A 13242-nucleotide genomic window follows, 5' to 3' on the forward strand; every position below is an offset into this window, starting at 1 on the left:
CTATAGATATGTCATCTCTCAATTCTGAACAAGCATTACCAGAAATGAGTCAGATGTCCTTTTCTCCCATTTGAACATAGACCTAATGTTTACTTTTCCCAAATAATCCCATCATATAAGAAAACTCAGCTAGTGAAAAATGCCAACATATTTGGGAACTTCAGGCACTACTGCAGAAATAAAAACTGGAAGAAGAAAAAAAAAAACTGGAAGAAAAAAACTGGAAGAAAAACCTAGTTTTTTCCTCACTATCAAACTTTTGTGGTGATTTGATTTAGAACCCCATATAAGAGATTAAACTATAAAAGGAAAGATCCCATGATTCCTACAGAGTACTGGAGACATAGCATTCATTTGCCAGGGATTGATTTTTCAAGATGGTCTTCTAAATATATCTGTGTGTTGAACAGGGTATCCCACTGTGATTCAAGAAGGGGAATGATGCTGTGATTCTTTTGCTAATCCTCTTTTTGACATAGCCCCAGGTACAGTTACTAAATATCTTTGTCAAAACACATGGTCCTGCACAGGATGGAGTTCCAGGAAAAAAAAAACACAGTTGGTCACACATCATACACAGTTAAATGAAAGCTACTGAGCTTCAAAGTGCATTTGTTCCTCTAAGTCAGTTTCCTTCTCCAGAATGTAGGAGCAAATATTGTTAGCTGGAACAACTGTGGACTTCTGACCTTTCACAGAAATTATTTATTATCATTTCCATTACTGAAAAGATCTTCAAAAAACATGGAATTATAAAAAAAAAAAACTTAGAACTGTAAGTGCTTCTAGGAATCATCAGTAAATTGAAGTCCAGAGAGTGGAAGCCATTTGTTCAAACTGATTAATTGAATTGAAAATAGAAATTAAGTCCTTTGAGCCTAGGAGCAAATATTGTTAGCTGGAACAACTGTGGACTTCTGACCTTTCACAGAAATTATTTATTATCATTTCCATTACTGAAAAGATCTTCAAAAAACATGGAATTATAAAAAAACTTAGAACTGTAAGTGCTTTTAGAAATCATCAATAAATTGAAGTCCAGAGAGTGGAAGTCATTTGTTCAAACTGATTAATTGAATTGAAAATAGAAATTAAGTCCTTTGAGCCTAGGTTTAGGGTTGGTTGGAGCAGAAAAAGCCAGCAAACAAATGTCTACAGAGATAAGTAGAGAGTCAAGGGAGTATGCTATCATGTAAGGAAAGAGAAGAGAGTATTTCAACAGTGGTCAACTGTATCAAATACAGTGTAGATGTGAAGAAAGATGACAGATGGAAACTAACCACTGAATTGCGCAGCATGAATGTCATTGCTGGGTGACCTTGCCAAAGGAGTTTTAGGAGAATGGTGGAGGCAAAATTCGGGTTACAATGGGCTAAACAGTATTGTCAAAGAGGGTGAACCCAAGAACGCCGCAGGATTTGGAGATACCAAAGGACAAGAGAGAAGTGAGAGTTTGAAAAAAAAATGAAGAGGGGCACTATCTGAAAGCCTGTACATAGTAGCTGGACTACTGCACTCCAGGATACTGGTATATATTTCTGGGGAGAAAAACTCTCTTCACAGAAAATAATAGGGTTGAAGAACTTCTAATTCCAGGGATGTGGCAGTCTAGGTTAATTGGACCAGCTAATCTGCTGAAAACAAGAGAAGTCAGATAGGATATATATTTTTAAAAGTCTTAAAACATAAGAGATATGACAACAGAGAAAGGCATTAGCAGTCTAATATCCAAAGAAACGTGATAACTCAGAAAGATTAATGGAATCCTTAGCTCTGAGAGTATCTGCTGATCCTGGCAAACTTGAACTTAAGGTTTGACAGCCTCACAGGGCAAGGGGGACAGAAGTCAAAGACCAGAACTGGATCATGGTGAGAAATCTAATAGGAGATGTTCCTCACAATAAACTGGGGACCCAAAGCGCTATAACCTCAAGGTAAGGATAAAATAGAAGTAATCCTGCCCCACTCCTGAGTGACTACAGAAAAGGAAAATATCAAATACCTGGTACAACTGGAACGTTCAAAACAATGCAGCAATTAACACCATTGATGTAAGTGAACTAAATGCTTCCCTTAAAGGACCATGAATATCAGCCTGGACAAAAACAATTCAACTAAATCCTATTTATTTTATTTTACTTTTAAAGGATTCTTTTTTAAGATTATTTATTTATTTATTTATTTATTTAAGAGAGCAAGGGGAAGGGCAGAGGGAGACAAAGAGAGCGAACCTCAAGCAGACTACATGCTGAGTGAGGAACCTGATGTGGGTTTGATCCCACAGCCCTGGAATCATGACCTGAGCTGAAACTGAGAATCAGATGCTTAACCAACTGAACCACCCAGGCACCCCAACTAAATGCTGTTTATAAGAGAGAGATACAGAAAGGTTGAAATTTTCAAAGAGTAGAAAAATAAATACTGTGAAATTACTAACTGAAGAAAAACTGGTGTGACTATATTAATACCAGACCAAAAAAAGACTTAAAGACAAACAGCATTATTAGGGATGGAGTGTTATTTCATAATAATAGAATCTTCAACTGATCAAAGAGTTATAACATTTATGAATGTATATGGACTTAATAACAGGATCAAAATATATAAAGCGATAATTTCTAGAAGTACAAATAGAAATAGATAGGTTCACAATCATGGCAAGAGATGTTAATGTTAATATGCCTCTCAGAAATTGATGAAGTAAAAAGACAAAAAGTCAGTAATGATACAGAAGATTAAAATATCATGGTTTAGCAACCTGATCTAACAGGTATATATACAGAACACTACATTTAGAAGCTGCAGAATACAAACTATTTTAAAGCACAGTTACAAACATTGACCATATTTAAGGCCATGCAGCAAGTCTCAACAAATTTGGAAGATTGGAATCATATTCAATACGTGCTTTGATCACAATGGAATTATTTTTTTCAAGATTTATTTATTTATTCATGGGAGACACAGACTGAGAGAGAGAGGCAGACATAGGCAGAGGAAAAAGTAGGCTCTTCGCAGAGAGCCCAATGCAGGACTCGATCCCGGATCCTGGGATCATGACCTGAGCCAAAGCAGGCACCCAACCGCTGAGCCACCCAGGTGTCCGGATCACAATGGAATTAAAGTAGAAATCATCAACAAAAGGATTTCTAGTATGTCTCTGTTATGTTTGGAAATTAAAAAACATAATTTTTATTATTTTTTAAAAGATTTTATTTATGTATTTGAGAGAGAGTGAGAGAAAGAGAGAGAGAGAGCTCAAGCAGGGGGGAGAGGTAGAGGGAGAGGGAGTAGCAGACTCCCCACTGAGCAGGGAGCCCAATGTGGGACTCTATCCCAGGACCCTGTGATCATCACCTGAGCCAAAGGCAGATGCTTAACCAACTGAGCCACCCAGGTGCCTAAGAAACATAATTTTTAAATAAGCATGAGTCACAAAAGACATTCTCAGGAAAAAAGATATTGAGATTTGAATAATGAAAACTTTGCATATTAACATTCTGAAATGCAACTAAAGAACTGCTTAGAATGAAATTTACAGCCTTAAATAGATCTATCAGAGAAAGAAAAAAAGACTAAAATGAACAATCTGTGCATTCATCTAAAAAATTAGTGAAAGAACAGTAAGTTAGTCCCAAAGCAAGTAGGAAAGAGGAAATAATGAAGATGTGAACAGACATTAGTGAACTAGAAATCAAGCATACAATGGGGAGGTCACTCGAGCCAAAAGTTGGTTTTTTAAAAGGAACAAAAAATTAAACTTTTGGTGGGTTTGATGAAGAATAAAAGAAAATGCATTGATAATAATTGAAAACGATTCATTGTGAATAAAACTATATTGCTATAGTTGTGCAGAAATTAAAAATAGGATATTGTAAATAACTTAATGTCAATATGTTTGAAAATGTAGATAAAATGGATAAATTCCTAGGAAGTAATAACTATCAAAATTAAATCTAGGAATATGGCAGACTAGAAAGCTCTCGGTTCTCAGACCCACATGGAAACGCTAAATAAATAACTAGAAACTGACAAAAATAACTTTATAGGAGCTCTGGAAATCATTTAAAGCAATCACACAAAAGCCAAACCAAGAAAAAGCCACATTTAAAATGGTAGGAAATTTCATGGCACTTTTAGTCACCCTTTCCCTGTAGTTTAATCTGAGTGCTCTCCCATGAAATGCACAGAGTCACCAAATGTGTGACTTTCTAACCTACTGCAAGCTGCTTGATAGATTGATCTCTATTTGCCTAACTCGGTGAATTCAACTAAATATTTAAAGAAGAATGGAGACCAATACTCCTCAAAATCTTTCAAAAGTTGCAGAGGATGAGACACTTTGAGGTGTCTGTGAGGTCAACATTAACCTGATACCCAAACCAAAGACAATATAAAAAAAAATACCATCTATAAACCCATATCCCCTATGAATATTGATGTAAAAATGATTAACAAAATACTAGATAACTATATTCCACAGCACATTAAAATGATTTTACACCATGACCAAGAGGGACTTATTCTTGGGATTGCAAGGATGGTTCAACGTACACAAATCAATCCATGTGATACACCACGGTAACAGGACGAAGGGGGAAAAAATGACATGGTTCTCTCAATTGATGCAGAAAAAACATTTGACAAAAACTCAAGACCCTTTAATAATAAAAACACTCCATAAAATAGAGACAGAAGGAAACTACATACAAAAGGCCATATAGGAAAGTCCACAGCTAACATTATACCCAATGGTGAAACACTGAGAGCTTTTTCTCTAAGACCAAGGCAAGGATGCTCACCTTCACCACTTCTATTCCACATAGTACTGGAAGTCCTAGCTAAAGCAATCAGACAAGAAAAGACACCCAAACTGGAAAGAAAGAAGCAAAATTATCTTTTTTTAACAAAGATTTTACTTACTTATTCATGAGAGACAGGCACAGGCAGAGGGAGAAGCAGGCTCCCTGCGGGGAGCCTGATGCAGGACTCAATCCCAGGACCCTGGAATCATGACCTGAGCCGAAGGCAGACACTCAACAACTGAGCCTCACAGGTGCCCGCCAAATTATCTTTGTAGATGACATGATCTTTTAAGTAGAAAAGCCCTCAAGATCCCACAACAAAACTATTAGAACTAATAAGCAAATTCAGCAAAGTTGCAAGATATAAAACCAAATGCAATATTAATTAATTAATTGTCAGTAAGCATTCTGAAGATTGGGGTGGGGTGTGGGGGAGCGAGGGCTTCTTTTCAACACCCACTCCATCAGTGTCCCTTCGATTAGACCCTTGCAGGCCAGGCAGAAGGGGGAACCTCAGAAAATGCTTATGGTTTCTCTTCCAAATGGGAGCTTAGAGGGGGGGCCAAGTGTCTCTGGAATACAGTAATCCGCTCAATCTCATTTGCTGGGGCTTTAAGTCCTGCAAACAGATGCCACCAGCCTCAGCAAAGAAAAGCCAGAAGAGAAGCACCTGTGAGGTCCTGTAGTCTTTCTGACTTGGGCTAGTGTGGGTTTGTTTCCTCATTTTCCTCCTTCTGCAGAAAATTCCAATGATTTTCTTTCCTGGCTCTATGGGCAAATGAATGGTCCTGTTGGGATGTTTCATTGCAGTGCATCCTTTGGCTTCCTTAATATTCCACACAGTCACATCTCCTGCTCTGATGCTCCATATAGTCTTTTCTCCTAGCTTGAAGAGGTGGTGCCTGCACATAACCCACAATTCCCTGCCTTTCATCCATGGACCTCCCTCTGCTTGGGATGGACACAGAAGTAACATTAGGCAGTCCTGAGCTGACAAGTTGATTAAGAGGACAAAACTATTTAAATGAAAGTAATATCTTTTCTGACTTCTTGCTGATTATATCATCATGTAAATATAGCAAGATGCAGGTTGTTTGGAGATGATCTGGAGATGATCTGACTTGGAATACAGGTTAGGCGGGATACACAAAATTCCTCTGGGGAACTGCTGGAGAAGATTCCCAAAAGCTAAGTCCTTTTTTTTTCAAAAGCTAAGTCCTAGGCAGCCCCGGTGGCTTAGCGGTTTAGCAGGACTTCAGCCTGAGGTGTGATCCTGGAAACCCTGGATTGAGTCCCACGTCGGGCTCCCTGCATAGAGCCTGCTTCTCCCTCTGCCTGTGTCTCTGCCTTTCTTTCTCTCTTTTTATTTTTTTTAAAGATTTTATTTATTTATTTATTTATTTATTTATTTATTTATTTATTTATGAGAGACACACACACAGAGAGGCAGAGACACAGGCAGAGGGAGAAGCAAGATCCACGCGGGGAGCCCTACGTGGGACTCAATCCCAGGTCTCCAAGATCACGCCCTGGGCTGAAGGCAGATGCTAAACCACTGAGCCACCCAGGGATTCCCTCTTTCTCTCTCTCTCTCTCTCTCTCTGTGTGTGTGTGTGTGTGTGTGTGTGTCTCATGAATAAATAAATACAATCTTTTTTTTTTTAAAAGCTAAGTCCTTCGGGGCAGCTGAAACTGAGGTTCTCAGAGAGACTTTTAAGATGCTATTGACAGAAAACACAATGGCTTCAAATATGAGATCAAGTCAAAACACAGAAGTGCAAATGTTTCAAATGACCGGGGTCAATTTGCTGTCTGATTGTTACTGACCAGAGCAACTCTACAGTGCTGTATATCTCAGACACAGGGGAGGATTTCTTTAAGGATGGGTCACGAACCTCCTGAGTAAATAGAGGATGATGGCTAAAGCAAGTAGGAAGTAGGCACAGGCCAATATGTAGCAGGGGCGAGATGGCAGGGTGCCAGCCACAGAGTGAACTGGGTTCCTCCAGTCTTTACCAACCATTCCCAAATCCTTACATTTGACTAATTTTAGGATCAGCCAGAGGCTGCGGCCCTCAGTCATAGGGTTGCCAGGTAAAATACAAAGGAGCCAGTCAAATTTAATTTTCCTTTTTTTTTAAATTTAATTTTCCTTTTTTTTAATGTACTTTTCCAATAAGCCCAATAAACAAGTTCCAATAAACAAGCTGGATAATTTGTAGTGTACGTATGTCCAAATATCGCAGGGAACATACTTAGACTCAGATTCTACTCATATTTATTTGAAATTCAATTTCAACTGCGCATCCCATAGTTTCATTTGCTAAAGCAGGTAGCCCTACTCAGGTAAGCCATCAGGTGAGGAAAGGGACATGGTCAGGTCTCTGGTCCCTGGAAGAGCAAAGCAGTGCAGTTCTGTTTCCAGGGAGCTGGGCAGGTTACTAGCAGGTACTGGGCCAGGAACCCCTCACCACAATTGAAGTAGAGGGTGGGATTTAGTCTGAGGACCAAAGCAAGCTTTACAAACAAGAACAAGTGTGTCAAGTCCCAGCAGGACCACACCCTCAGGAGCAGACTGAGTCACTGACTGCCAGGTCTAGAATTCTTTAAATTGCCAGTGACTACTTGTAGGATCAGGTTAAGAGTAGGGTTTCCTTAAGAGAGATCCCTGGGCCACTTGCATCAGAATCACCTGGGCATTTGGAAAACATGCAGATTCCAGGGCCCCACCCCAGATCCAGGGAATCGGAATCTCTAGGGTGAAGCCCAAAAAGCTGTTTTCTCTAAGCAGTCCTGGTGGTTCTAACATGCACTAAAATTGAGATCCAGCTCCCCAGGGCCAGGAACAATGTGTGCAAATAATCAGGCAAATATTGAGTAAGGCACAGCCTCGGGATCCAGATCACCCAAGCTAGACTTCTGTCTTTACCATTCATTATCCATGCAACCTGGGACAAGTGACATAGTTTCTCTGGGCCTCAGTTTCTCCATCGGTGAAACAGGGATAGTAATTGTGCCTATGTCATAGGGCTATTATCAGGATTGAATGAGAATATATGAACAAAGCCCCGAGAGCAATGTCTGGAAACACACACAGGTTAGCCATTGTTAGGGGTTGAATAGACCCACCAGGGAAACAGGACCCATATGGGTACTCATGTCCTATTTCTTGCAATAGAGTGGGCTGAAGCAGAGCACCTAGGGTGAGGGATTTGTGGCACCAGAAGTCATGAGGATGATTAATAAGAGGGACAGTTTTTAAGTGCATGGGTGATCGTGCTTGGCTGGAACAAGAAGCTAGGAAAATGGATATTGTTCATTAAGCTCTAATTAGCAGGTAAATTGTACAAGGGGAAGGGAGTCCAAGTGTTACTACAAGTAATTAATGTGCTTCTTCTCTCCCTGGTAACCCTTTGATTTGAACCGTCTAACCTGTAGTCTTTATCAGGCCCTAAGATCCTGGAAATACTGGCTCCTAATTATTTTGGCGAGCCCCTGATTGCGCTAAAGGAAATGGATATGTCCTACTCTCTCTAATGACTCAAGCACCAGGAGAAGATAAAGTGGTTCTAGCCATGATGAATTATGCCCAGGAGATTTGGAGAGGACAATCATTCTCTTTGTTCATTTAACAAATGTGAACAGTGTCTCCACATTGGGAAAGTGAATGTGACCAGACATAGTCTGTTTAGGAAAATAACCCAGTTGGTTGATGCTCCTAGTCTCAGTGACTTGATTGCTGCCTAAACCCCGGTGCAACTGTTCTTCTGAGGCTCCAGCCCAGCCCCCGGAATCCTGGCCGCACCCCCTTGACCTGAAACTATACCCCTATCTGAGCTTACCGAGCTGCCTGCAGACAGACAGCCTCTGCCCTCTATAGAAGTGTATGAGTTTAGGGATCCCTGGGTGGCGCAGCGGTTTGGCGCCTGCCTTTTGCCCAGGGCGCGATCCTGGAGACCCGGTATCGAATCCCACGTCGGGCTCCCGGTGCATGGAGCCTGCTTCTCCCTCTGCCTGTGTCTCTGCCTCTCTCTCTCTCTGTGTGTGTGACTATCATAAAAAAAAAAAGTGTACGAGTTTAGACAGAGTATTAGACACTTTCAGAATAATAATAATAATAATAATAATAATAATAATAATAATAGCGAGTGGTTGTTGAAAAGTATTCTGTTCTGAATAGTATTCTAAGTGTTTGCATGTATCATTTCATTCAACTCTCCCATCAATCCTCTGATGAGAGGCACTGAGTATCTGGATTTGAGCTTGTTTATTTTTCAATTAAATTAAATTAAATTAAACTAATTAACATATAGTGTATTATTAGTTTCAGAGGTAGAGGTCAGTGATTCATCAGTTGTGGGTTCAAGCTTGTTTTTATTTTCAAGAGTTGAGTCAAATGCAGCCTCCATCCAGAGGAGCATTGGCCAGAGAAGTCTGGAGTGCTTGAGAAATTCTTTGGCCATCCAGCCTTCCCTGCTTGGCTCTCTTGGGCCAGGGGCTGCTTGAGGCTAAAAGAGAACCCAAAATGTTCACTGTAGCATTACTCAGAATAGCTCCAAGGTGGAAACAGCCCAAAGGTCTCCTGATGGATAAATGGATTAACAAAATGTGGTTTATCCATCCGGTGGAATACTATATGGCTATACAAGGAAACCAGGCATTAATATATGCTACAACATATAAATCCATTGAGACACAAATCAGATTAGTGGTTTCCAGAAGCTGGGGGGCTTGTAGGGGATGGGGAGTGGCTGCTAATGGGTACAGGGTTTCTTTTTGGGTTGATGGATGTTTTGAAATTAGATTGTGGTGATAGTTGCAGGACTTTGGGAATGTACAGAAAACCACTGAATGGTGCACTTTGAAAGAGGAACTATGGTATGTGACTGTATCTCAATAAAAATAATCAAATGAAAAAATGGAACAACGACAAAAGAGAACACAGACGCCACCCTATCAAGTGCGGGAGCAAAATACTATCTGATGAAGCTGGGCTGTGGGAGAAAGGCCCGCAACTGAGAGGCTATAGGGCTCCTCCAGCAGCCTGAGCATGACCCTAGGCAAGTCCTTTAATCTCTCTGAGACTGTTTCCCCATCTGTTAAGCGACATTGTTGTGAGAAGATATATCCCTGATGGGATTTTGAAGACCTAAAATGCTTCTTTAAAATGACAATGCAGGGGGCGCCGGGGTGGTTCAGTTGGTTGAGCCTCTGCTTTCTGCTCAGGTCCTGATCCCAGGGTCCTGGGATGGGGCCCCATGTCGGGCTCCCTGCTCAGGGATCCTGCTTCTCTCTCTCCTCCTGCTCCTTGCATGCTCTCTCTCTCTTTTTCTCTTTATCTCTCTCTCCCTCTCAAATAAATAAATGAAATCTTTTTTTTATAAAGACAATGCATTAATTACAGGCAAGGTATTGTTGTTCTTGCTCTTGCAGAAAATTTGCTCATTTCCAAGCAGAAACTGCTTGCTTGCTCGCTCTCACCTTTGAAAAACAGGGCCAAGTTGTCAGCTGCTGCCCTGATTGCCATGACTGCCCCAATCTTCAAAACATGAGAAATGTGGAGGTTGAGATGGAAGAAAGTTTTGTGTATCAGCCAAAAGAGGGAAAAATCTTTTACTCTCTACCTTCTACACAGAATGCCCCTTGGCATGGCTTTTGCCCGGGATATGGCAAGCTTTCAGTGCTGGGAGTCCTCTGGGAGGCCAGGTAGTCTCCCTCATCCCATAATAAATGACCTGGGGGAAGGGACCATGCTGGGAAGTGGCTGAGCTCCAGGAGTGCAAGCTCTCTACACAACTCCAGTCCGCTACTCATTGCTTTATTCTCCTTCCCAATCTCTGTATGGGTTTCCAAGGTTTTCTTGAGACCACCAGGGAATGTCTTAGGTGTCCTCTGTTTGGATTCTCTATCTTATTATAGTTTCCAAATCCCAAATAAGATGTTTGTCTCCACTCCCAGTTATTAGGGCTTCCCAGCAGGCCTCCTAGAAGACACTTAAAAATCCTTTGGAAGCTTAAATAAATCATACACACTGCAACTCTACCCAATAGAGAGCTCCCACCTTAACTACTACAAAACAATTGAACTTGGTTTTTTCCTCCTGTGTTTGCACATAGCAGATTCAATATCCATCTGTTTTTCTTAGGACTGCGAAATGTTCAGAATCTTTATTAAGAGAGTTCATAAAAATAACAAGATTAATTTAACAAGATGCAGAACCCCTCCCATTATTAAAATAGGTGCCTCTCCCACTTGTCCAGTACTGAAAAATCCAAGTCCTGGGAGGTAACGGTCAAGCAGTGTCCAAAGGGGGGCAGGGGCCAGGGACCAGGGATCAGCTCACCCTCTCCTGCTTACTCCTCAGTCCCAGGCAAGCCCAGGCCACAGCCACTGAGCTCTGGCCATTCTCACCAGCTCTGGGGCCACCTCATCGGAGAAGTGCTGTACACTAGCATAGAACAATGCCCGAAAACAATTTGCCAACTCTCTTACAGGATTGTGGCGGGAGTCGGGGTGCAGGGGAGATGCCAGAGTCTTCGGTCGCTAGATGCTGTTTCCTTTTTCCTTCAAGTTTCTGTTCACTCGAATTAAAAAACGGCTCCCCGCCATAAGTAAAAGTATCCAAACCCTCAGGGTATCAGCGTGAGCAGCCGGATGTGGAGGAACTATTCCGCGGTGTGGACGGGCTTTTGCCCGCTAGCCCCTTTGCAGGGCTCACCTTCGCTGGGGAGAAGAGCAGAGCCGGCTCTCGGGCTGCGTTTAAGGATAAATCCTGGCTACGTCCAGCCGGGAGAGCGCGCCCTGGGTTCCAGCCAGCGAGGAGCAGTGAGATAATGAATGTGAAAAGGCTCCAGGCGGGAGATTGTTATTCGTGCGGATTCTCTTCTCACTAGCGAGCAACCCGGGAGGAGGGGTGGGATTCATCTTCAAACAAGGGGACCCATTTCTACTTTGGGGCTTCCCAGCTATAGAAAGTGCATGCAATCTTGCTTTCAGCCATTGCCTGTCTTTCCGTTAAAGGTCTCTGAATGCTGAGGTCCCTCGTGGAATCCACCCCCAGCCCCCACACCAGGTGTCCGACCCTCTGCCCACGGGGCAGGAGGGCCTCCGAGTCCAGACGGTGGCGCTCCCAGACAGAGCAACCCCCTCTCCCCCACTGCAGCGCGTTGGCCAGCCTGGGACAAGTTTCGAAGTGTCTGCTGATATTTTCTGGGAGGCTTCTCAACGGGAGCCATAACTTTGAGTAGCGGGCATAAATCCATTCCCATGACCAAGGTTGTGGAGGGAGCGAGCACAGAATCGCGCCCCTTTAGTTTAGCCCCAACCATTTGGATTTCCCGTGGCCGGCGCGCTTCCCGAGCCTGGGCGCACCGGAGGGAACCATGACGCCTCCCGAGGGAGATTTACAGGGCTAGGGGTGGCCGGACCGAATGAGGTGGCAATGAGACCCCTGGCATGGGATGGGCTGAGATGAGTTACACGCCTGGGGCGGCGGTGCTTGGTCTACCGCTGTCTTCTTGGCTGCGCTGCCCGGCACCTCCGCGCCGGTCCCCCTGCTGCAGCGAGATCCCCGAGGCTGCCCGAAAACCCCGTTCTACCCTGTAGAGCGTGCGGAGCACCTCCAAAGGGGACAAGAGCCGAAACCCTCGCCCAGGGTTTCTTGGAGGAGCGGCAGCCCAAGAGAAGGGTTTCCTTGCCCCCTTTACTTTGCCCCAAAGCAATCTCTGAGCTCCCGCAGCCAGGGTGCTCGGCAGCGGGGAAGGGGATCAGCTTCCGCTCTCCCTTGCCCCAAAGTTTGGGACAAATAGCCACCAGCTACCTCCCTTCACACCCAGAGTGCAGACTCACTCCCTGCTTCCAGAGCCCAGCGCAGGGGACATCTCCCTCCATGGAGCGCAAGTCCGGGATCCTCTGAGTGGTCACTCGCTGCTGCCGCTAAGGGAGCCAACTGGCTCCTGGCAGGCAGTGGAGGAGAGAGAAGTTCCCTAGAGACTGTTCATCCAGACTGAGGATGGAAGCTCTGGGCAGCTGTCCCCTCTTCCCCACGAGGTGCACAAGGCTCTGAACGGGCAAGAGCGCCTGGAGTGGGATGAACCTTTCGGGGAGACTGCAGGGGTGCATATCGAGGGTTCAAGGGCCACTGGCTCCCCTTCACACTCTACTGGGGGGGGGGGTGGCTACAGACTGGCGTGGGTTGCAACTGGAATGCTAGAGATACTCCATGCCCCTGCCTTGCATTTTGCAACGTTTTTCTGGGTGTTTGCTTTGTAAGGAGAGGGGGAAGAACTTGCTAGAAACGGATGCGCAGTGGCCGGGGGCGGGGAGGTGGACTCCGAGCTTGTCAACGAAGCAAGGTACCTGGGGGATGGGGAGGAGCAGCTAGAGGGGAAGCACAAACAAGGCAGTCGGAAGCAAGACGACACCTCGCAGTGGATTT

This window comes from Canis lupus, chromosome X (genome assembly GCF_003254725.2).
Source record: "Canis lupus dingo isolate Sandy chromosome X, ASM325472v2, whole genome shotgun sequence".
Classification (NCBI taxonomy): Eukaryota; Metazoa; Chordata; class Mammalia; order Carnivora; family Canidae; genus Canis; species Canis lupus.